Source organism: Rhinoderma darwinii, chromosome 3, assembly GCF_050947455.1.
Source record: "Rhinoderma darwinii isolate aRhiDar2 chromosome 3, aRhiDar2.hap1, whole genome shotgun sequence".
Lineage (NCBI taxonomy): Eukaryota > Metazoa > Chordata > Amphibia > Anura > Rhinodermatidae > Rhinoderma > Rhinoderma darwinii.
In genome coordinates this window covers 207694887-207721932 of record NC_134689.1, presented here as the reverse complement: position 1 = coordinate 207721932, position 27046 = coordinate 207694887, and the positions used below count along the sequence as shown (strand labels likewise).

At 41.0% G+C, this 27046-nt stretch overlaps 1 protein-coding gene across 4 annotated transcripts in view; it reads right to left on the bottom strand.

Moving 5' to 3' along the window:
• The window catches only part of RELN (reelin), a 749731-nt gene that overhangs the window by 622541 nt on the left and 100144 nt on the right, over positions 1-27046 (bottom strand). The gene's annotated exons all lie outside the window — the stretch shown is intronic.

Here is a 27046-nt window from a genome sequence, read left to right as displayed (position 1 = left end):
CTTTATTGGTTAGATGTTATTTTCTGCCATGCCTGATGTATATACTTTATTACACTACAATGGTTCACCTAAATGTTAAACTTTTTTCTCAAGAGCAAACAGTCTATACTCTCATCATTAGCGACAGGAAATAGCTATTGGTCTTTGTAAGCAACAAAATTAGCTCCGTAAAAAACAAACACTACTCTCTTTTGCATGATCATGGTCTCAGGGGATTGTTACAAAACTGAGTAATTAAGTTGGTTCCCACTAAGCAATTTAGCGTATAAAGACCAGAGGAAAGAAAAATATAAGCCTGCTTCAACAAAAATAATTCACGCTTCTGCATCCTTTGAGAAAGAAGAATTTAAATTCTCTCCTTTAAACCTATAAGTTGTGGCTAGCAATATATATATTTGTGTTATACAGCTTCTACAGATGTAACCATGCACTGAATGTTGGAATGTTGAAAAAAATTATAAGTGATATCAATAGGGGCAAACAAGAAGTTTCCTTGCAGGGGTCAGTCAGCATTGGCACTCTGACCAGTCCGCTTCTATGCAGTTTCAAAAGCATCAAACCGGGATGCCCTGACTATCCCTTCTACAAAGCAGCCGTAGTCCCTGACTTCTTTATATCTTCAACTAGGAAAGCTACGTCACATTGATACCTATAGGGGTGACTGCAGGTACTTATAGTTTGATCATTTATTTATATATCTGCGTGAAGGGTAGAAGATTTGTTGCTCTGTATCAGAAAAATTAAGCTCCAACCGTTATATAATTGCACAAAAAGGTTAGTGAATCCTTTGGAATTGTTTTCAAGAGGAAACGGATAAGAACTCCTTGTGGAATATAAAAGTATTATTCTTCATTGAAATAGCCAGCGGGTAAAAACAGGCAAAGTGGACAAATTACATAAATCGTCCGTCCCCTCTGATGCATGTCTAGCTCTCTCGCTCCCCTTTGGAATTACCCGGATTTCTGCAATGATTGCTAATAAAATATGTTCTGATTGTTATGCAAGTCATAATTATAGACAAACAATCTTACTACGCTAAGAACACAGAAATAGTTGTAATGTTTATGTCTTTTATTAAGAATATTGACCAAATATCCACTATGCAGGGAGAAAAAGTAAGTGAACCTCTGAGTTAGGGCATGTTCACACGTGGCGTAGTTTTTCCGCTGCAAATGGTGCAGATTTGGGGCAATTACGCAACGAATCTGCACCAACATTTGCAGGTAATTCAGACGTTGCAGATAAGACAGTGGACTTGCCACAGATTTCAGTTTTTGCATTGCAAAGGCTGAAATCCGCAGTGAAATTCCGCTTCTTCTCCGCAGCAGACAGTGCATGCTGCGGAGGGAAAATTCCGCTCCGCAGCCGATGGTCCGCAGCGGAGTTTTCTGCAATGTCTGAACTAACTTGCCTAAAAATGTATTGAAACAAATGTAAAAAACGGCCGCTGGAGAATTCCACTGCGGACTGTCTGCAGCGGAATTCCACAGCAATTCCGCCACGTGTGAACATGCCCCTAGGCTTCGTTCATATCTGCGTCGGGACACCGTTCATGGGTTCGGTCGGACCTTTCCGTCAGAGGAACCCATGAACGGAATCCAAACTGAAACCATAGGTTTCTGTTTGCATCACCATTGATTTCAATGGTGACAGATCCGGTGCAAATGGTTTCCGTTTTTCACTGTTGTATAAGGGTTCCGTTGTTTTGATGGAATCAATACCATAATTGACTGCGCTATTGATTCCATCAAAGCAACGAAACCCTTACACAACGGTGACAAACGGAATCCATTTGCACCGGATCCGTCACCATTGAAATCAATGGTGAAGCAAACGGAAACATACGGTTTTCGCTTGTTTTAGTTTGGATTCCGTTCATGGCTTACTCTGATGGAAAGGTCCGACCGAACCCATGATCAGAGTCCCGATGCAGATGTGAACAATGAACGATGTCTCGAGACAAACAGCTTACAAAAGTACTTACAAAAGAAAAAAAACTTATTTGCAGCTACAGGAAACGTTTCGTTGAGGTGATTGCTACTAAAGAGGATACTACTACAGGTTATTAAATTCAAGGGTTCACTTACATTTTTCCTGCACTGTGGATGTTTACTCAATGTGCTCAATAAAAACACAAACAGTACAACAGTTTGTGCTTTATCAGTTTAGTTAGATTGTGTTTGTCTATAATTGTGACTTAGATAATCAGAACACATTTTATTAGTATTCAATGTAGAAATCCAGGCAATTCCACTTTTTCTTGCAACTGTACATGTATTATATATTAGAAAGTCCCCATGAATCACCCCATTTTAAAAACTGCACCCCTCAAAGTATTCAAAACAGCATTCAGAAAGTTTCTTAACTCCTTTGGCGTTTCACAGGAATAAAGCAAAGTAGAGGTAAAATTTGCCATTTCAATTTTTTTTGCAAAAAATCATTTGTAATACATTTTGTTCTGTAACACAGAAGGTTTTACCAGAGAAACGCAACTCAATATGTATTGCCCAGATTCTGCAGCTTTTAGAAATATCCCACATGTGTCCCTAGTGTGCTACTGGACTGAAACACGAAATTTTTTTTGAATACATTTTAGGCACCAGGTCAGGTTTGAAGAGGTCTTGTGGTGCCAAAATAGTGTAAAAAGTGACCCAATTTTGGAAACTACACCCCTCAAGAAATTTATCTAGGGGTATAGTTAGCATTTTGACCCCACAGGTTTTTTTGCTATACTTATTGGAATTCGTCTGTAAAAATTAAATTCTACTTTTTTTCTGAGAAAAGTCTAGCTCCGGTCCTGGCCGTTACAGCAGAATGTCAGGTGTGACAAACAGCTGACACCCGCGGCTAATGCCGCAGGCTCATCTTCTGAGCCTGCGCCATTTTGTTGGCCCTGATAGCAAGCCTTTTAGGCACCGCCTCCGGACGGGGCCTAAAAGACTTCCATACTTGGCAGACTAGGAGGCCGTTGTTAGGCCTCCGGTTGTCATGGCAACCATCGGTATCCCTGAGACTAAGTCTCAGTGGTGCCAACAGACTAGAAACCACCTAGATGCAGCAATCGATTTTGATCGCTGCATCTAAGAGGCTAATCGGCCGGATCGGAAGCTAGCTCTGGTACTGGCCGTTACAGCAGGGTGTCGGCTGTAATATACAGCCGACACCCGGCGGTGATGGCGCTGGCTCAGCTTCTGAGGCAGCTTCATCACATACAGTTACGTGGAAATGCGCTAACACACCAGCACCCATCACGTAACTGTATGCGATTTTGCAGGAAGGGATTCATTTCAAAAGCATAGATTGTTAGAGGAAAAATCAGAAACCAGTTTTGAATGTGATAATGTTTCTAGCTTCAGTATTAATTCTTGTTTAGTGGGTTTCTTAACTGTATTTGGCCTGTAGCTTCTACCTTTATTATTTAACCACTTAATAGCCGGCCAATTTTAAATCTGACCAAGCTATTTCTTGCGTTTTTCCATCATCGCATTCCAAGAGCTATCACTTTTTTATTTTTGCATCGATAGCTGTATAAGGTCTTGTTTTTTGCGGGACAAGTTGTATTTTTTAATAGCACCATTTTGGGGTACATATAATTTATTGATTAACTTTTATTAACTTTTTTAGGAGGGTAATGGAAAAAAACCATAAATTTCACCATACATTTTTGCGTCTTAGATTTACACAGTTTATTGTGTGGTATAAATAACATAACTTTATTTAGTGGGTCATTAAGATTGTGGCGATACCAAATTTACATAGATGTTGTATGTTTTACTACTTTTACACAGTAAAAACACTTTAAAAAAAATTATTTGTTTTTGTGTCGCCATATTTTAAGAGCCGTAATTGTTTTATTTTTACGCCGATGCAGCTGTATGAGGGCTTGTCTTTTGCGGGACGACATCTAGTTTTTATTGGTACCATTTTGGAGTTCACCTTTTTGACCACTTTTTATCACTTTTTTTGAAGGCAGAATGATCAGAAAACAGCAATTCTGCCATTGTTTCTTATTTTATTTTTTACGGCGTTAACGGTGCAGGTTAAATAATGTAATCGCTTTATAGGTGGGGTCATTATGGATGCGGCAATACCAAATATGTGTAATGTTTTAATTATTTATTTTTTTTTTCATATTTAAGTATTTTATAAGGGAAAAAGTGGGTTTTTCATTTTTTTTTATTTGGGATTTTTATTTAATTTATTATTAGCTCTATTGAACTAGGGGACTTCACTTTGCGATCTTCTGATCGCTTTTATAATACACTGCAATATTTCTGTATTGCAGCGTATTATTCCCTGTCAGTGTAAAACTGACAGGCACCTGCTAGGTCATGCCTCAGGCATGGCTTGGCAGGCATCCACTACAGGCAGACCTGGGGGCCTTTGTTAGGCCACCAGCTGACATAGAAGCCATTGGCATCCTGCAATTGCAATCGCAAGGTGCTGATGGGGTGAGAGCGGGAGCACCCTCCCTCCAAAACCACTTGGATGTGGCGCTCGCTATTGAGCGCCGCATCTAAGGGGTTAAACGAGTGAGATCGATGTTGAAATTGATCCTGTCCGTTAGTGCAGGTTTCCGGCTGTCTTTAGACCGCCCGACACCCGCTTTAGCCAGCACAGGACACCCGTGCCGGGCTTATGTCAGAGCGCCGTGAAAAGGCGGTGCTCTGGCATAAGTACCCTTAACGGCTGCCGTGAAAAGGGGTATTGGGGGTCGTTAAGGGGTTAAAATGTAGTCATTTTTGACATTTAACATACTTTGCATCAATTTTGCATACAGAAGTGCAGTATATGCTCTGGCTTCATAGATCCTGAATTTAAATAATAGCCAGGCAGGGAGGTCAAAGAGTCACTACTGATTCTGTCTGGTCACTGACACATGTTTAGATTTTTATTTTGTTTTCGAAAAATGTTTTTATTAAATATTTTCAACATAATTTATTTCCTAATTCTTACTAATGTAACCGGAAAGGGAAAGGTAGTGGTAGAGGTGGAGGGGTAAGTATTTGGCCTGAGGTCTGTTGGCAGTTTGTATTAATTTGCAAGTCCAGGAAAGCATTTAAATACATAGAAAGACAGTGGTATTGTCCAGTCCAATGACCAGGATGGATAGATTGCTAGAAATGTATATTCTCAGTATGTTTCATCATGAAGACGATGTTTAAAAAATTGTAGCACTACTCATTTAACTTCATTTATGGAGATGTAGTCCTTGTAGATTAAATCCAGCCTCGAAGATAAGAATGTGGTTGAAGATCCAGTAAGCCATTTAAATAGTAGAGAAGGGAGGTGGGGGAAGAGGACATGCAAACTTGATTCACCCCCAAGTGTGAAGATATAGGGGATAAAATTATTTTTGAAAAGTTTACAGAGAATGTTGAACGATCCGAGAGGTTATGTATCTCCTAAATCTTGTTCAATAATCAAGAAAACATGTGATTTCATGGAAACACTCACAGATTCTTGATATGTAATGGTGTAATGGCAATAGCCGTATGATTTGCATTCATGTTTGGAATTTTTTTTTTTTACTCCAATATCTATTTGTAAGGCTGCATCCACCTAATGCAATCTCAGTAGAAATGTAAGTTTTTTGAGGAATTACATATTTCTTTTATAATGGGGAATCTATTGAGCATATTATTGTACATTTGATTAGTGGTTGGAAAAATCCTTTGAAGCGTAGCCAAACTTTTCAGGTGACTTTTCATAATAATCTGTCATATGTGTGTACATGAGGAATAAAACTATTTCTTGCCATTATATTACTTGTATTCTGAAAAAAAAATTGTGTTCCCCTTTGCAGGCTCTATCTCTAATTCTCAGTTTTCTCTGAGCCAGATGGTGAAGCCAAACTGCTCTCATGACTTCTATACACTGTACACATACACTACCGTTCAAAAGTTTAGCGTCACTTAGAAATGTCCTTATTTTTGCAAGAAAAGCAGTTTTTTTCAATGAAGATAAAATTAAATTAATCAGAAATACACTCTATACATTGTTAATGTGCTAAATGACTATTCTAGCTGCAAACGTCTGTTTTTTAATGCAATATCTACATAGGTGTATAGAGGCCTATTTCCAGCAACCATCACTACAGTGTTCTAATGGTACATTGTGTTTGCTAACTGTGTTAGAAGGCTAATGGATGATTAGAAAACACTTGAAAACCCTTGTGCAATTATGTTAGCACCGCTGTAAACAGCTTTGCTGCTTAGAGGAGCTATAAAACTGACCTTCCTTTGAGCTAATTGAGAATCTGGAGCATTACATTTGTGGGTTCGATTAAACTCTCAAAATGGCTAGAAAAAGAGAGCTTTCATGTGAAACTCGACAGTATATTCTTGTTCTTAGAAATGAAGGCTATTCCATGCGAGAAATTGCCAAGAAACTGAAGTTTTCCTACAATGGTGTGTACTACTCCCTTCAGAGGACAGCACACACAGGCTCTAACCAGAGTAGAAAGAGAAGTGGGAGGCCCCACTGCACAACTGAGCAACAAGACAAGTACATTAGAGTCTCTAGTTTGAGAAATAGACGCCTCACAGGTCCTCAACTGGCAGCTTCATTAAATAGTACCCGAAAAACGCCAGTGTCAACGTCTACAGTGAAGAGGCGACTCCGGAATGCTGGCCTTCAAGGCAGAGTGGCAAAGAAAAAGCCATATCTAAAACTGGCTAATAAAAGGAAAAGATTAATATGGGCAAAAGCACACAGACATTGGACAGAGGAAGATTGGAAAAAAGTGTTATGGAAAGACGAATCAAAGTTTGAGGTGTTTGGATCACACAGAAGAACATTTGTGAGATGCAGAACAACTGAAAAGATGCTGGAAGAGTGCCTGACGCCATCTGTCAAGCATGGTGGAGGTAATGTGATGGTCTGGGGTTGCTTTGGTGCTGGTAAAGTGGGAGATTTGTACAAGGTAAAAGGGATTTTGAATAAGGAAGGCCATCACTCCATTTTGCAACGCCATGCCATACCCTGTGGACAGCGCTTGATTGGAGCCAATTTCATCTTACAACAGGACAATGACCCAAAGCACACCTCCAAATTATGCAAGAACTATTTAGGGAAGAAGCAGGCAGCTGGTATTCTATCTGTAATGGAGTGGCCAGCGCAGTCACCAGATCTCAACCCCATAGAGCTGTTATGGGAGCAGCTTGACCGTATGGTACGCAAGAAGTGCCCATCAAGCCAATCCAACTTGTGGGAGGGGCTTCTGGAAGCATGGGGTGAAATTTCTCCAGATTACCTCAGCAAATTAACAGCTAGAATGCCAAAGGTCTGCAATGCTGTAATTGCTGCAAATGGAGCATTCTTTGACGAAAGCAAAGTTTGAAGGAGAAAATTATTATTTCAAATAAAAATCATTATTTCTAACCTTGTCAATGTCTTGACTATATTTTCTAGTCATTTTGCAACTCATTTGATAAATATAAGTGTGAGTTTTCATGGAAAACACAAAATTGTCTGGGTGTCCTATCTCTATTTATCACACACACATATTATATATATATATATATATATAGCAGAAGCATGGAGTACATTATACAGAAGTACTGAGCAGTGTAGCTGAGAATCCAGCACTGGGGTGAGAAATAGCAATTGCCAGGAAGCTGCAGCACATGTGTGTTTCTCACTCTGCTACTGCTCCCCTTCCCCATAGACTTGTATGGGCAGCGTGTCTGTGGCTCCTCTCTTGTCCCACTCCCTCCTCCTGCTTCCACCTCCCCTCTCCATAGACCTTAGGCAGGCAGTTTGTAGACACCTCCCACTTTCTGCAGTCAATTCTTCTCTGTAACTAGGGATGGATCTTGCTTGACAACAGGAAGGGAGACACCTAGTGGCAGTAACTTTAAACAGAATTTGTATGGATAAACCACAAAAGGTTAGTTGAGATATATATATATATATATATATATATGTATGTATCTATCAGGTATACAATTAGATTAGCATAAGTTTTTTGAAAAGTTAGTGTCAATTAAACCCATTTACAGATAGAAATTTGATTTACTAGCTGAGGTGGCCAATTTTTGCCACTTTGCTAAGCATCAGTTTGGGGAGTATTTTTGTAAACAGCTTTCAAATCACGCACTACATATGTTTCTTTTAAAAAAAACAAGTTGATTGTTTTATTTGTACATGATCTGATATTCACGTGTAAAGATTTTTTTTCATCAAAATTGAAAACATATAAAATCTTTCATATTATTGCTGATAATAACAGCAAGAACCAAAACTATGCAGTCAAAATGCTCACTATACCGCTTGATAAAATCCTTTAGGGGTGTCGTTTGCAAAATTGTGTCTTTTTGGGGGTGTTTTCACTGTTTTGGTATCACAAGACCTTTTCAAACCGGACATGGTGCCTAAAATATATTCGAATAAAAAGAAGGCACCAAAATCCTCTAGGTGCTCCTTTGCTTCAGAGGTCTGTGTTTCAGTAAATTAGCACACTAGGGCCACATGTGGGATATTTCTAAAAACTGCAGAATGCGGGCAAAAAATATTGAGCTGCGTTTCTCTGGTAAAACCTTCTGTTACAGTAAAAAAGGATTAAAAATGAATTTCTGCAAAAATAATTAAATTTTTGGAAAAACGGAAACCTTCCGGAATGGTGACGAACGGGAACCATTAGCATTGTTTCCGTCACCATAGATATCAATGGTGACGAAAACGGAAGCTGTGGTTCCAGTTTGACTTTCCGTTGAGGGGTTCACCCGACGTAAACCACCGACGGAATCCTGGAACGGAAAGCCAACGCTGATGTGAACAGGCTCTTACAAGCAGATACATTTAAATTGAGAAAAATGCAAATTTTTGCCATTTTTCGCAAAATGTTGGTGTTTTTCACAATAAAATACTGAATGTATCGACAAAATTTTACCACTAACTTAAAGTATAATGTGTCACGAGAAAATAATCTCAGAATTGCTTGGATAGGTATAAGCATTCCAGTTATTACCACATAAAGTGACACGTCAGATTTGAAAAATGGGACTGCGTCCTGAACGTGCCATGTCCTTAAGGGGTTAACTTTTTTAGTGGGGTACTGGAAAAAGACTAATGTCACAATTTTTTTTGTGTCCTAATTTTACACCTTTTACCGTGTGGGATGAATAACATAATAACTTTATTCAGCGGGTCATTACGATTGCGGGGATACCAAATGCATATAGGTTTTTTCCTACTTTTACACAGTAAAACACTTTTTTTTTCAAAATTATTTGTTTTTGTGTCGCCATATTTTAAGAGCCGTAACTTTTTTCATTTTCGACCAATGCAGCTGTATGGGGGCTTTTTGTGCGGGACGACTTGTAGTTTTTATTGGTACCATTTTGGAGTACATGCGACTTTTTGATCACTTCTCAAATTTTTTTGATGGCAGGATGAAAACAGCAATTCTGGCTTTGTTTTTTATTTAACTTTTTACTGCGTTCACCGTGTGGTTTAAATAATGTAATCGTTTTATAGTTGGGTTCGTTACGGACGCGGCGATACCAAATATGAGTAGCTTTTTCCTTTATTTCATAATAAAGAATCTTATAAGGGGAAAAAGTGTTTATTTTTTTTTCACTTGGGACTTTTATTTATTTAAAACTTTATTTAACTTTTTTTTTAGTCCCACTAGGGGACTTCACTGTGCGATCTTTTGATCGCTTTTATAATACACTGCAATATTTCTGCATTGTAGTGTATTATTGCTTGTCAGTGTAAGGCTGGGTTCACACACCCTATTTACGGACGTAATTCGGGCGTTTTAACCTCGAATTACGTCCGAAAATACGGCTCCAATGCGCCGGCAAACATCTGCCCATTCATTCTTTTTTACGTTGTTCTGTGCCGAAGGTAATTTTTTTTACGCACCGCTGTCAAAAGACGGCGCGTAAAAAAAGACGCCCGCGTCAAAGAAGTGCCTGCCACTTCTTGGGACGTAATTGGAGCCGTTTCGTTTTCCATTGGCACCATAGAAAAACAGCTCCAATTACATCCGTAATGGACGCAGCGAAAAACGCCGGCAACATGCCATTACATCTGAAATTCAGGAGCTGTTTTCTCCTGAAAACAGCTCCGTGATTTCAGCCATAATGGACGCTGCCGTGTGAACATACACTTAAACTGACAGCCATCTATTAGGCCATGCCTTTGACATGGCCTAAAAGGCAATCACTAAAGGCAGACCTGGGGGCCTTTGCTATTTGTTAGGGCCCCAGGCTGCCATAAAAACCATAGGCACCCCGCGATGCACGGGGGTTGTCAGTGGGGTGAGAGAGGGAGCTCCCTCCCTCTAAAACCACTCAGATGTGGCGTTCGCTAGTGTGCGCCGCATCTGTGGGGTTAAATATGATCGGAGGGCTTCAGGAGCACCCCGCTCAATGTGGGAAAAGTTCTTCTGAAGTGCCGACGTGAAAAGGCAGCACTTCAGAAGAACTACCCAGAATGGCCGACGTTAAAGGACTGTACGCCGGTCGTTAATTAATTAAACTAGGCAACCTTCTGAAATGAAAACTACTTTCTGTAATAACTAATGTTTTTGTGATTTAGGTCCCATAAACAACCATATTTTCTTTAGACGGTCTCAGTCTTTAACCCCTTTTGCGACCAGGCCTATATTGGTCTTATTGACCGCGAGTTATAACTTTTTTATTTTTCCATCGACATAGCCGTATGAGGGCTTGTTTTTTGCCAGACGAGTTGCATTTTTCAATTGCACCATTTGTGGGTGCATATAATATATTGAGTAACTTTTATTAATTTTCTTTTGGAAGAGATTTTAAAAAAAAAACAGTTATTCCGGTATTGTGATTTTTCGGTTTAAATTTACACCGTTCATTATTCGGTGTACCGTGTAAATAACATGCCATCTTAATTCAATGGCACACACAGGGAAGATCCGGCGGACATCCCATACCAGCGATATCGACGAACAGCTACAGTGACAAAGGCCGAGGTTTGGCCGAAACGTCTTACCAAGTCGCTTACTACCTCAACTTTACCAACTTTTGTTGCAATAAAACTTAAATTTGCTTGCATCTGGATCTCTTGTGTACCTCTGTGTGTGCTGGGGTTATATATTTCCAATATTGTGGGATACTCTCACTGCCTTACTAGCACCACGCTAATAGATTGAGGAGTGCATCCCAATATCTATTTTTGATCTTAATTCAATGGGTCAGTAAAATTACGGCAATACCAAAAATGTTTTACTAGGTTTGCACAATAAAAATACTTTTAAACAATAATTATTTGTTTCTCGCATCGTCGCATACGCAATACAGCAACTTTTTTCTTTTTTTTGTCGATGTAGCCGTATGATGGCTTGTTTTTTGTGGTACAAGCTGTAGTTTTCATTGGTACTATTTTGGGGTACATGGGACTTATGAATTAACTTTTACTAAATTCTTTTGGGGGGGAAGAAATGCAATTTTGCCGTTGTTTTTTGCTGTTTTTTTTTGGACGGCGTTCACCCAGCAGCTTAATTAATGTGTTAACTTTATTGTTTGAGTCATTTTGATCGAGGCGACCCATTATATGTCTACTTTGTTTTTTTACACTTTTACTAAATAAAACCACTTTTTATGGCCATGTTTGATTTTTACTGTAACCATTTTTTTTATTTTTTTATTTTATTAAACTCTATTCTTTTTAATTTTATCTTTTAATCGCTGATATAATGCTCTGGTATACTTAAGAGTAAAACTGATAGTCAATTTATTAGGCCATGCTTCTGGCATGGCCTAATAGGCATATAGCCATGACAGGCCTAGGGGCCTTTTTTATGCCACCGGCTGCCATGGCAAGCCGACGGCGAACGTGGGCCACTGATCATTGACAGAGGGAGCCCCTCTCTGTGTTGACTCAATCCCGCTTTCTTCAGTAGTGCTCGAGATGCGCTGAATATCTGTGAAGCAAATCACATTTGTCAATAGATTTCCTGCATTACAAATTTATGCTCAAAATGTACTATTTCACCTCTCTCATCTCCACACCACCTAATAATCCAGAACTACTCTTTGATACTTTTCACTCCCTCCTTAGTACTAAAGTGCAGATGCCTACCACAGATCTCAGTGCTAAAAACCTCTCCATTTATTTTAACCCCTTAACGACATGATAAAGTAGGGAGCAGGCTCACGAGCTGAGCGAGCTCCATACTCAGCGGGTGACGGCTGTGTAAGGGCTTGTCCACACACAATGGAATTGCTGCAGAAATTTTCTGCAGCAATTCCGTTAAAAAAGCCAGACATTCCGCTGCGGCAAAAACGCACCATTTCCTGCGTTTTTTACGGCAGAAAATGGTGCTTATTTTGCTGCGTTTTTCACAATGTTAGGAGCTGGAGACATCTCCCCTGAAAAACGTAGCAATTCTGGCCACTTTCCGCAGCAGGAATTGACATGCTGTGGTCCGAAAAATACTCACCGCAGGTCAATTTCTGCTCTGAATTTTTACGCAGCGTGTGGATGAGATTTGTTAAATCTCATCCATTATGCTGCTACAGTATTCGGCTGCGTTTTTTCCATTAGAAATTCCGAACTGAAAAAACACGGCGATTCCGCAGTGTGTGGACGAGCCCTTATATAGCCGACACCTCACTGCAACGGGCGGAATCAAAGATCATTTTTATTCTGCCCATTTAACACCTTAAATGCCACGGTCAATCGCGACAGCGGTATTTAAATTGTTAGAATCAGGGGGTCGTCCCGCTCCAACGTGCCATCGCCCCCCCCCCATGATGCAATTGAGGGTGCCAATGGTTGTCATGGCAGCCCGGGGGTCTAATGAAGGCCCCCAGGTCTGCTATCTTTGTACTGCTTTGAAGCCCTGAATCTGGCAGGGCTTCAAAGGAGACTGTTAGTATCAGGATGTACTGCAATACATTAGTATTGCAATAGATCATGCACGCAATCCAACGATCGCTGGTTTAAGTCCCCTAGAGAAACTAATGAAAAAAGTAAAAAACAGTTAAAGGCTATGTTCACACGGAGTATTTTGCAGGAGGAATATCTGCCTCAAAATTCCGTTTGGAAGTTTGAGGCAGATTTTCCTCTCCCTGCACGCCGATTTTCGTGGCGATTTTCACGCCGTTTTTCGCCCGCGGGCATAAAACACCGCAAAATACGCTTTCGCTGCCTCCCATTGAAGTCAATGGGAGGTCAGAGGCGTAAACACCTGAAGATAGGGCATGTCGCTTCTTTTTCCCGTGAGGCAATTTTACTGCTCGCGGGAAAAAGCCGCTGACGCCTCCCATTGAAATCAATGGGAGGCGTTTTCGGCCCGTTTTTGCCGAGTTTTGCAACGCGGTTTCCGCGTAAAAAAACTCGGCAAAATACTCCGTGTGAACATAGCCAAAGGAAGTTTTTTTTAATGTTCCAAAGAAAGAAAAAAATATACTAAAAGTTCCAAAAAAAAACTTTTCCCATTTTTTCCCTAAAGCAATGTTAAAAAAAAGAAAAGTTAACGTAACTGGTATCGCCACATCCGTAATATAGCTAAACATAAAAAACTTAGGGAATCTAAGTTGTAGATCAATCTATCAGAGCTCAGTACAATCGTATGGTGCCAACCAGGAAGGCCTGATTTACACGAGCGTGTGCGTTTTGCGCACGCAAAAAACGCGGCGTTTTGCGTGCGAAAAGGCACTTAACAGCTGCGTGTGTCATCAGTGTATGATGCGCGGCTGCGTGATTTTCGCGCAGCCGCCATCATTTTGACACTCCGTTTGGATGTTTGTAAACAGAAAAGCACGTGGTGCTTTTGTTTACATTCAGAGTTTGACAGCTGTTGCGCGATCCACGCAGTTCGCACGGAAGTGCTTCCGTGCGACCTGTGTGGTTTTCACACACCCATTGACTTCAATGGGTGCGTGATGCACGAACAGCGCACAAAGAAAGGACATGTCGTGAGTCTTACGCAGCGCCGTCGCGCTGCGCAAAATTCACGCACTGTCTGCACTGCCCCATAGCCTAATATAGGTGCGTACGACACTCGTGAAAAGCACGCTCGTATATTACGCTCGTGTAAATTATGCCGAATGGTCATAACACTATCAAAGATGGGGGGGGGATCCTGGTATAGACAAGGCACTCGGCTCAAATACTATAAAAAATTAAATTTTTTATTAAATATAATAAAAGGCAGCAGATACAATCCTGCATTTACGGACAAACAAACATATACATCACAAGCCCGGCCGGGAAATAAATAGCATGGTTAACAGTATTGAAGAGCAATTGCTCATAAAGATAATATGCTAAGTCGAAATTGCACAATGCATATAAACATCACATTAATGAAGTATAATGGAGATTTAACATATGTAAAAACCATACAAGGTCAGGGCCATATAGAGCCAATAATTCCGCTAGATAAGGGCTAAATACCTAAAAATATAATTCCATAGATTGGTTAGTAAAGTAGCAGCCATGAACCATGGATTAGCGGTTGTAGACAAAGAGAAATTCCTACAAATAGATATAAATATAGATCTGAAAAGTCTGGTTCCCATAAATGTGGACTGCAATGCATTAATGTCGACAAACAATACAACCGTATGCAGGGCCGCCATCAGGAATTTCTGCGCCCCATATAGCCAAGATGTCTGGCCCCCCCCCCCTCCATTACCGGGGGTGGTCAATGGAAAGTGTGGCACTCACGTTTGTACGTTATACAAATTACCTATTTTTGGTACTGATGTCAATGACAGTGAAGGAAACCATGGAGCAGGCAGTGACCGGTTCATGCTCTGGATTTTGATCTATTTAGCCAAAACGTATCCGACTGCATGGCATACATCGCCCGGGGAATGGCCCAGGGAAAACTACTGAAGTCACTGTCCATGAACAGGGCTGGAGCCTTGTACTAGCGCTCCGCCCAGGGACTCTGGCGCTGTTCCTGATGTCTATATACGTAAAGTGATGTCCGAAGTTTGCAAAGCCTGACCAGGGATTCCAGCCCTGGAGAATCCCATGACGTCACTTCACATATATGGACAGTGATGTCAGGAGCTTTCCCAGGAACAAAAGTCCACAGGTAGAGCACTTGTGATGCTCTGCTTGGGGACTCCGGAATACCAAAGTCTACTACGCTATTCCATCCTTCAAAAATAAGGTATACCGACGTCTACCAGCCCGACGTAGGCTAAAAGGACATAATGGAGCCCTGTGAATTATCGTCTACGTTGCTTATAGTGTACGTTAGGAGATTTACGGACTACACGATAAACTTAGGCTGCATTCACACGAGCACATTACGTCCTTAATGAACGGAACGTATTTCGGCCGCAAGTCCCGGACCGAACACACTGCAGGGAGCCGGGCTCCTAGCATTATAGTTATGTACGATGCTAGGAGTCCCTGCCTCGCTGCCGGACAACTGTCCCGTACTGAAAATATGATTACAGTACAGTGCAGACAGTCTGCACTGTCTGCACTGCCCCATAGACTAATATAGGTCCGTGCGACGCGCGTGAAAATCACGCGCGTTGCACGGACGTATATCCCGTTCGTCTGAATAAGCCCTAATAGGCATGCAGCTGATTTAACCCATTGCCTCTCTCCTCAGCCATTTTTCGGATTTTCACTTTTGTTTTTTCCTCCCCACCTTCCAAAAGCTATAATTTTTTTATTTTTCCGTCTATATAGCCATATGAGGGCTTGTTTTCTGCGGGACAAGTTGTAGTTTTTCATGGCACCATTTATTGTACTGCATAATGTACTGGGAAGCTGAAAAAAAATCATTTGTGGGGTGAAATGGGCAAAAAAACAGCGATTACGCCATTGTTTGGGGGTTTTGTTTTTACGGCATCCATCAGGCGGTTAAAATTACATATTCACCTTATTCTTGATACGATTACGGCGATACCAAATTTATATGTTTTGTTTTATATTTTACCACTTTTAAACTATTTGCTAAATTAAAAAATGTTTTGTGTCGCCGTGTTCTGAGAGCCATAACTTTATCTTTTTTCCATCAATTTAGTGATGTGAGGGTTTAAATTTTGCAGGGCGAGCTGTAGTTTTCACCGATACCATTTTGGGGTATATGCGACTTTTTGATCACTTTTTTGGAGCGCTAAGTTGACCAAAAACCAGCAATTTGCGCGTTTTATATATTTTTTTTTACGGCATTCGCCCAGCGGGTTAACCAACGCTACTGTATATTGTGATAGTTCGGACTTTTAACCCCTTCCCGCACCTAGACGTTAATGCACGTCAATGTGTGCAGTAAGTTCGCGCACCTTGACGTGCAGTAACGTCTGTGCTTTGACAGTTAACCGCCGCGCGGCGCTACACCGCAGCGTCGGTTAACTGTGCAGGGTGTCTGCCCTGCATTCCCCGTTGCCGATCAGCGGCCCATCGGTGCTGATTTCGGCAGTTAACCCCTTAATTGCGGCGTTCGATTTTGAACGCCACAATTAAGGTGTTTAGCGCCGATCGACAGCCCCCATGTGAAATCACGGGGGCTGGCGATGGTGCCCATGGCAACCAGACGCCAGACAATGGCTTCCGGGTTGCCATGTACAGAAGCCTATGAGGACCAGCCTCTGCTGGTCCTCCTAGGCTTCCTGTCAGTGTGACTGTTACGTCACAATGACAGTTGGAATGCATTACACTACGGAGGTAGTGTAATGTATTCCAGCAGCGATCAGAGCTGCAAGTCTAAGTGTCCCCTAGTGGGACAAGTGAAAAAAGTAAAAAAAAAGAATAAAAATGTTTTAAAAAAAGTGTAAAAATAAAAAGTTATAAGTGATATAAACAAGAACTGCTTTTTTTCCTATAATAAGTCTATTATAGGAAAAAAAATGAACACGTAAAAAAAAAGTACACATATTTGGTATCACCGCGTTCGTAACGACCCCAACTATAAAACTATAATATTATTTTTCCCGCACGGTTAACACCGCAAAAAAAATAAACGAAAAACAATGCCAGAATCACTATTTTTTGGTCACCACCCCTCCCAAAATATACAATAAAAAGTGATCAAAAAGTTGCATGTACGCCAAAATAGTACCGATACAAACTACAATCCGTTCCGCAAAAAACAAGCCCTTACACAGCTTTTTTGACTGAAAAATAAAAAACTTATGGCTCTCAGAATACGGTGACACAAAAAATTAATTATTTTCTAAATAAGTTATTTTATTGCGCAAACGCTGCAAAACATAAAAACACTATATACATATGGTATCGCTGTAATCGTACTGACCCGCAGAATAAAATATAATGGTCATTTATAGCCCAGGGTGAATGTTGTAAAAAATAAATAAAAATCATTGTCAGAATTGATGGTATTTGGTCACCTGGCTTGCCGAAAAATGGAATAAAAAGTGATTAAAAAAATGGCATGTACCCCAAAATGGTACCAATGAAATCTACAGATTGTCCCGCAAAGAATAAGCCCTCACATGGCTCCGGTGGTGAAAAAATAAAAAAAGTTCTAGCTCCCAGAACATGGCGATGCAAAATGTGCAGTGTTCCAAAAGCGGATAAGATCAGGCGCGATTTATAAGTGCCACAAAGGCCACATATCTGCGGATTATTATTTATTTACTGCATTATTATACCCTCTTATTATGCCCCTGATGTACTCTGCCCAGTCTACATATGCCCCCACATTATAAACGGAAATACCAGCAAAACGCCAGAGCTACTACGAAGCAAAATCGGCGCTCCAAAAGCCAGTTGGCACTCCCTCCATTCTGAGCCCTACAGCGTGCCCAAACAGCCGTTTACGTCCACCGATATGGCATCACCATACCTGGGAGAACCCGGTTAAAATTTTATGAGGTATTTGTGGCACAAACTGGGCACAACATATAGTGCACTAAAATGGAACATCAGTGGAAAATTTTAATTTTCACTCTGCACCATCCGCTGCGCATTAAACCTTTCGCGCACCATGACTTAATAGCATGTCGTGGTGTGGGGGGTGATATATGGAGCGTCTCACGCGCTGAGCCCGCGCCATATGCTGCGGGTGTCAGTTGTGTATTACAGCTGATACCCGGGACTAACGGACAGAAACGGCGAACACGCTGTTACAGGAGCCTGTAAAAATGACAATATACTGCAATACATTAGTATTGCATTGTATTCTACCAGTGATCTAACGATTGCTGGTTCAAGTCTCCTAGGGGGACTAATAAAATGTGTAAAAACAAAAGTAAATAGTTATTATTAGCGGAAAAAATTAAATAAATATTTAAAGTCCAAACAGAAACCCTTTTCAAATTTTTTCTCTAAAGTAATGTACATTTTTTTTTAAAAAATACACAAAATTGGTATCGCTCCGCGTCCGTAAAAGTCCAAGCTATTACAATATACCATTATTGAACTCGCACGGTGAACACCGTGAAAAATAAAGAATTTGAAAACGGCAAAAATCACAGTTTTTGGTCACCTTCGCTCTACCAAAAAATGTAATAAAAAGTGCTCAAAGAGTCTTATGTACCAAAAAATGGTACCAATAAATACTACAGCTCGTCCCGCAAAAAATAAGCCCTCACACCAATCTATTGACGGAAAAATAAAAAAAGTTGTGGCTCTCGGAAAGCGGGGAGGAAAAACAAAAAAGAAAATGCAAAACATGGATCAGTTCGGAAAGGGTTAATTACTTTCTAATGAAAAAACATTTATGACCACATGTGGGGTATAGCCGTACTCGGGAGAAATTGCTTTACAAATGTTGGGGTGCATTTTCTCCTTTATCCTTTGTGAAATTGAAAAAAATTCAACATTTTAGTGGAAATAATGTTGATATTAATTTTCACGGCCTAATTCTAATAAATTCTGCAAATGACGTGTGGGGCATAAATGCTCACTATATCCCTAGATAGATTCCTTAAGTGGTGTAGTTTCTCAAATGGGGTTACTTTTGGAGAGCTTCCACTGTTTCGGTCTCTCAATGGCTGTGCAAATTCGACATGACACCCAAAAACTATTCCAGCTAAATTTGAGCTCCAAAAGTCAAATAGCGCTTCTTCCCTTCTAAGCCCCGATGTGGGTCCAAACAGCAGTTTATTACCACATATGGGGTATTTACGTAATCAGGAGAAATTGCTTTACAAATGCTGGGGTGCTTTTTCTCCTTTATTCCTTGTAAAAATTTAAAATGTCTAAGTTCTTACAGAAAAAAAGTAGATTTTTACCTTTACAGACTAATTCCAATGAATTCAGCAAAACAACTGTGGGGTCAAAATGCTAACTTTACCCCTAGAAAAATTCCTTGAGGGGTGTAGTTTCCAAAATGGGGTCACTATTGGGGGTTTCCACGGTTTTCATCCCTCCAGTGCATTGCAAACGCAACACGGCACTGAAAACTATTCCAGCAAAAACAGAAATCCAAACTCCAAATGGTGCTCCTTCTGTGGGTCCAAACAGCAGTTTATTACCGCATGTGGGGTATTGCTATAATCGGAAGAAATTGCTTTATATTTGTTGGGGTGTTTTTTCTACTTTATTCCTTGCAAAAATGTAAAATTTCTATGTTTTTTCACAAAAAAAAAAAGTAGATTTTCATCTTCACATACTAATTTAAATAAATTTAGCAACAAAACTGTGGCTTCAAAATACTAACTATACCCATAGATAAATTCCTTGAGGGGTATAGTTTCCAAAATGGGCTTTACTGTTTTGGTACCACAAGAACTCTTCAAACCTGACATGGTGCCTAAAATATATTCTAGAAAAAGGAGGCCCCAAAATCCACTAGGTGCTCCTTTGCTTCTGAGGCCTGTGTTGCAGTCCATTACCGCACTAGGACCACATGTGGGATATTTCTAAAAACTGCAGAATCTGGGCAATAAATATTGAGTTGCATTTCTTGGGTAAAACCTTCTGTGGTACAGAAAAAATGTATTACAAATGAATTTTCGAAAAAAAAAAAATGAAATTTGTAAATTTCACCTCTACTTTGCTTTAATTCCTATGAAACACCTAAAGGGTTAAAACACTTTCTGAATGCTGTTTTGAATACTTTGAGGGGTGCAGTTTTCAAAATGGGGTGATTTATGGGGACTTTCTAATATATAGGGCCCTCAAAGCCACTTCAGAACTTAACTGGTCCCTGAAAAAATAGGCTTTTGACATTTTCTTGAAAATATGAGAAATTGCTTAGGAAAAAAAAAAGGTGAAAAGGGGGGTTTTTTGAACTTTTAATACTTTATTATTTTATTACTTTATTTTTTTTAGGAAGATAAAAACATACCATTTACTTAACGTTTTTTTTTGTTTTTTTTATTAGTCCCCCTAGGTCCCCTTGAAGCAGCGATCCACTGCAATGATCATCCACTGCATGATATACTGCAATACTAATGTATTGCAGTATATCGTGATTCTGAGGCCGGATTTACACGAGCGTGTGAGTTTTGCGCGCGCAAAAAGTACTTAGCAGCTCCGTGTGTCAGACGCGTATGATGCGTGGCTGCGTGATTTTCACGCAGCTGCCATCATTATGACACTCTGTTTGTATGTTTGTAAACAGAAAAGCACGTGGTGCTTTTCTGTTTTCATTCATACTTTTTACTGCTGTTGCGCGAATCACGTGCGTCACATGGAAGTGCTTCCGTGTGCTGCGCGTGACTTTCACACACCCATTGGCTTCAATGGGTGCGTGATGCGCGAAATACACCCAAAGAACGGACATGTCGTGACTTTTTCGCAGCGGACTCAAGCTGCGGAAAAAAATCACGCAAATGTCTGCACGGCCCCATAGACTAATATAGGTCCGTGCGACGCGTTGCACAGATGTATATTCCGTTCGTCTGACTAAGCCCTAACATTGTGTACCTTTTTGGTACCTTTATTAAAAAGGCGATTATGTAGGCTCATATAGAGTAAAATATATAAGGAGCAAAGAGGAAGTGACGCCAGGGCCTTGACAAAGCGCATGTAGTGCGAAACGGCCGTAGGTTCATTCCACACCAAACAGACCGAGATCGTTACTTAAGCCTTATTTACACGAACATATTAAACGTCCGTGGGACGGCCGTTGAAACAGCGGCCGTCCCACGGACCTATGTAATTCAATGTGGCCATTCACACAGCCGTTGTTTCAACGCACCGTGTGAAGGGTCCGTGGGAAAATAGGACATGTCCTACCTTTTCACGCAACACGCATCCCTCCATAGACTCTCAACTATGGGGGATGCGTGACATCGCGTCCCGCAGCGCTGAGCACGGATGCACCTCGGACGTGAAAAACTTTTTTTACACGGTCGTTTGTAAAAACGGCACGTAAAAGATACCCCGTAAAAAGAAGTGCATGTCACTTCTTGGGCCGTTTTTGGAGCCGTTTTACATTGGGTCAATAGAAAAACAGCTCCAAATATATATGGAAGGGTGAACAAGCCCGTCGACTAGGTTCACATGGGACAGAAATGCTGCTGATTTTTCTGTGCGGAAAAATCTGCAGCGGATTACAGTCCCAGCCATGTGGATGAGTTTTAAACAAATCTCATCCACATGCTGCTGAACATTTTCCCGCACGAAAATCAGAGTATGCAGATTTTAAAATCTGCAAAATTCTCATTCTCTGCTGGATATTTACTGCGGATTTAATTTTAAATGTACAGTGAATTCGCAGGAATTTTCTCCGAAAAATCTGCATGTAACATAAAAAATGCTTTGGAGAAACTGCAGAAAATCTGCAGCATTTGCGTTGCGTGTAAATCTAGTCTTAGTTTCTTATATATTTGAATTTGACTTTTGGCCTTTAGTATATAGAGATAGGGTTTGATCAGCCCCTTAAAAAGAGAGGTTATTTTAGAGGTGCAACTCATTTTTCTGTTTTTGCTCAACTGCAATCCGAGAGTCATAACTTTTTTTATTGTTGCTGTGTGAGGGTTATATATATATATATATATATATATATATATATATATATATATATATAAACGGCCGTTCAAAAGGTTACAAAAGTCACCCAGACAATTTTGTGTTTTCCATGAAAACTCACACTTATATTTATCAAATGAGTTGCAAAATGACTAGAAAATATAGTCAAGACATTGACAAGGTTAGAAATAATGATTTTAATTTCAAATAATAATTTTCTCCTTCAAACTTTGCTTTCGTCAAAGAATGCTCCATTTGAAGCAATTACAGCATTGCAGACCTTTGGCATTCTAGCTGTTAATTTGCTGAGGTAAATCGGGAGAAATTTCACCCCATGCTTCCAGAAGACCCTCCCACAAGTTGGATTGGCTTGATGGGCACTTCTTGCGTACCATACGGTCAAGCTGCTCCCACAACAGCTCTATGGGGTTGAGATCTGGTGACTGCGCTGGCCACTCCATTACAGATAGAATACCAGCTGCCTGCTTCTTCCCTAAATAGTTCTTGCATAATTTGGAGGTGTGCTTTGGGTCATTGTCCTGTTGTAGGATGAAATTGGCTCCAATCAAGCGCTGTCCACAGGGTATGGCATGGCGTTGCAAAATGCAGTGATAGCCTTCCTTATTCAAAATCCCTTTTACCTTGTACAAATCTCCCACTTTACCAGCACCAAAGCAACCCCAGACCATCACATTAACTCCACCATGCTTGACAGATGGCGTCAGGCACTCTTACAGCATCTTTTCAGTTGTTCTGCGTCTCACAAATGTTCTTCTGTGTGATCCTAACACCTCAAACTTCGATTCGTCTGTCCATAACACTTTTTTCCAATCTTCCTCTGTCCATTGTCTGTGTGCTTTTGCCCATATTAATCTCTTCCTTTTATTAACCAGTCTCAGATATGGCTTTTTCTTTACCACTCTGCCCTAAAGGCCAGCATCCCGGAGTCGCCTCTTCACTGTAGACGTTGACACTGGCGTTTTGCGGGTACTATTTAATGAAGCTGCCAGTTGAGGACCTGTGAGGCGTCTATTTCTCAAACTAGAGACTCTAATGTACTTGTCTTGTTGCTCAGTTGTGCAGCGGGGCTTCCCACTTCTCTTTCTACTATAGTTAGAGCCTGTTTGTGCTGTTCTCTGAAGGGAGTAGTACACACCGTTGTAGGAAATCTTCAGTTTCTTGGCAATTTCTCGCATGGAATAGCCTTCATTTCTATGAACAAGAATAGACTGTCGAGTTTCACATGAAAGCTCTCTTTTTCTAGCCATTTTGAGAGTTTAATCGAACCCACAAATGTAATGCTCCAGATTCTCAACTAGCTCAAAGGAAGGTCAGTTTTATAGCTCTTCTAAACAGCAAAACTGTTTACAGCGGTGCTAACATAATTGCACAAGGGTTTTCAAGTGTTTTCTAATCATCCATTAGCCTTCTAACACAGTTAGCAAACACAATGTACCATTAGAACACTGGAGTGATGGTTGCTGAAAATGGGCCTCTATACACCTATGTAGATATTGCATTAAAAACCAGACGTTTGCAGCTAGAATAGTCATTTAGCACATTAACAATGTATAGAGTGTAACTATGATTAATTTAATGTTATCTTCATTGAAAAAAACGGTGCTTTTCTTGCAAAAATAAGGAAATTATGTGTACAGTGTATAGAAATCATGATAGCAGTCTGGCTTCACCATCTGGCTCAGAGAAAACTGAGAATTAGAGATAAAGCCTGCAAAGGGGAACACCAAAAAAATTTCAGAATACAAGTAATATAATGCACATTATATATATATATATATATATATATATATATATACACACACACACACACTACCGTTCAAAAGTTTAGGGTCGCTTAGAAATTTCCTTATTTTTGAAAGAAAAGCACAGTTTTTTTCAATGAAGATAACATTAATCAGAAATACACTCTATACATTGTTAATGTGCTAAATGACTATTCTAGCTGCAAACGTCTGGTTTTTAATGCAATATCTACATAGGTGTATAGAGGCCCATTTCCAGCAACCATCACTCCAGTGTTCTAATGGTACATTGTGTTTGCTAACTGTGTTAGAAGGCTAATGGATGATTAGAAAACACTTGAAAACCCTTGTGCAATTATGTTAGCACCGCTGTAAACAGTTTTGCTGTTTAGAGGAGCTATAAAACTGACCTTCCTTTGAGCTAGTTGAGAATCTGGAGCATTACATTTGTGGGTTTGATTAAACTCTCAAAATGGCTAGAAAAAGAGAGCTTTCATGTGAAACTCGACAGTCTATTCTTGTTCTTAGAAATTAAGGCTATTTCATGCGAGAAATTGCCAAGAAACTGAAGATTTCCTACAACAGTGTGTACTACTCCCTTCAGAGTACAGCACAAACAGGCTCTAACCAGAGTAGAAAGAGAAGTGGGAGGCCCCGCTGCACAACTGAGCAACAAGACAAGTACATTAGAGACTCTAGTTTGAGAAATAGACGCCTCACAGGTCCTCAACTGGTAGCTTCATTAAATAGTACCCGCAAAATATACTCCGGCATCCTCACTGTCTCGCTTCCTACGGCCACGTATATCACAGAAGCAGGAAGAAGCCAACATGGCGGTCGCAGCCGCATGTGGAACGCCTCAACGACCGGGAGCGACGACATCAGCCCGTTCCCACGAGCTACCAGGTGTGTCTACTCCTTATAAACCCCTGGAGAGTGCCCCGGTCACCAGCCCTAGTCCGGAGAGATCCCATGAGGGAAGTTCTTGGTCACCGGGCCCTGTCTCCTCGCCCTGTATGGAGACGCCATGAACGCCACTAACACGATCAGATCTGGCAGAGGCCCCTAAGCATCTCCCATCCCAGGGCTTCTTTGACACCATGTTAGAAAGAATGGAGAAAATGCAACGTACGTGTTTAGAGGAGGTGAACCGTACTGTTGAGCAAATGTGCTCTAGGGTCTCAGCCATTGAGCAACAGACATCTTCTCATGGCGACAGACTGGATAGGATGGAAGACCAACTGCGCTCACAACAGGCATTAATCCAAGCTATGACTCTGGACCATGATGATCTGGAGAACCGCAACAGGCGCAATAATGTCCGTATTAGGGGTCTACCGAAGGAGAAGGAAGGCCATAATCTACGCGCAATAGTGGTAGAACTGTTTAACGGTATTCTGGGAGAGCTGCCGAGCAATCACATAGAATTGGATCGGGTACACAGAGCGTTGGGCCCGGTGTCAGCAGATCCAGATCGTCCACGGGACATTGTATGTAGGATTCACTACTTTACAGTGAAGGAAAATTTAATGCGTAAAATGCGCACCATGGGCCACGTGAAATTTAGAGGGGCTGAAATTCATATTTTGCCTGACTTATCAGCTCGTACATTGCATATGAGGCGGGTGATGCGACCACTACTGGATATCATCAGAGAAGCTGAAGCGACATATATGTGGGGTTTTCCGTTCCACCTTATCGTCAAGAAACAAGGCTTGGTGATTGCTATCCATTCGCCACAAGATTTACCCGCCCTTTTTGTCTTCCTGGAAGTCCAAATTCCGGACTGGATTGCGGCATCCTTGAATTATCGTCCTACAAGACGTAGCAGAAACCGCCCTATCGACCCTCTTCAACCCAGACCGCAGCGCATCAGACCGGCGAGGCAACAACTGCCATAAAAGGGAATCCAAGATCTATGATTGTCTTGCCGTGCTGTGGAGTCATGATTAGACATGACACGGGACTCCCTGTTCATCCTGGTGCAAATGTTTGGTTTCCTGATTTTATGCCTAGATGATCAGATAATGTATCCTTATAAATGGAGTCATGCTGAAGGAATAGATCCCTAAAAATGTTTATCTAGTAGCTAGATATCTCTCTCAGAACAAATCACGGAGCGGTCCGTATGTGATTAGGGGGAAAGAGATAGATTCACGCACGCAGCTGGATAATGTGGGCCTCAGGGTTCATGGTACGTCATCTGATGGGATATGCATAGGATTATGCCACATAGTTGAGTTAGGGTTTATTAGTTGGGACTTATTGAGTATGGAGACGTTTGTTCTGGGTAATGGAGTACGTTTCGTAAACACCCTCTGAGAGTGAGAGAAATTTCAGGAGTCCATTGCAAAAGGTGGAGGAGCCTTATGTTGTCATGAAGTGTCGCTGCAGGAGCTGGTACCTGGGGTTAGGCTCCTTATGGAGTTTTATGGGCCTATTGGCGGGAGCGAGTTAGTCAGAGCTGAGAAGAGGTTTGAGACTCCTATGGAGCAGGGCTATACCTCTATTGTTACGAGTTTTGAAGTAACATCACTTCATTGTTCTCCCTGGTGAATTACTAATAGAGATTGGAGGTGGGTGTTTGTGTTCGCTGAAAGTGTACTATTTACAGATAATTACACGGGAGGTGGTCTCCACTTCCTTAGATTCCTTACCAACTCTCCCCTATAGGTATTCCCTCCGAGGTGTCTCGCTGGCTGAGTACCCTCGGTTTCTTTAACCTTCCTTAGAGAATTCCCTGATTATCCTTACTTACTTATCTGTTTTCGATTCCTATTGTTGTTCCTTTTCTTTTCTTTCCTTTTTCTCCCTCCCTCCCTTCGGTTTCTTCCCTCACAGCACCTGGGAACTATGAACACGAATACGAAGTTGCTCTCCTACAATGTCCGAGGCCTGAGGACTCCGGAGAAGCGCTCCATGATTCTTGCTGAACTGTGGAGACTTAAAACTCAGGTGGCGTTTCTTTAGGAAACACACTTCCGGAAAGATAAGGTACCACGATTCTCCAATAGACGCTTTCCATATTGCTATCATGGTTGCTCAGAGGACGCCAGATCTAGGGGTGTGAGTATTCTCATTGCACAACATGTACCTTGGATCTTCACTGATTCTCTAGCTGACCCTCAGGGTAGATTTCTGTTTGTCAAGGGCACTCTATTCTCACAGGCAGTTACACTAGCTAACCTGTACTTACCAAACACGGGACAATCAGCGGCTCTAGCGGTATATTTGGAACAGCTCCAGACTTTTGGGGACGGCGTGATTATAGTTGGAGGGGATTTTAATGTAGCAATGGAACCTCACCTAGACATCTCAAGGGGTGCCTCCCATCTTCCCTACTCTCAACTCAGCTCCATTAGGAAAACTATTCATGATCACCAACTAGTGGATGTATGGAGGACTCTGTACCCGGGAGCTAGGGATTACTCATATTACTC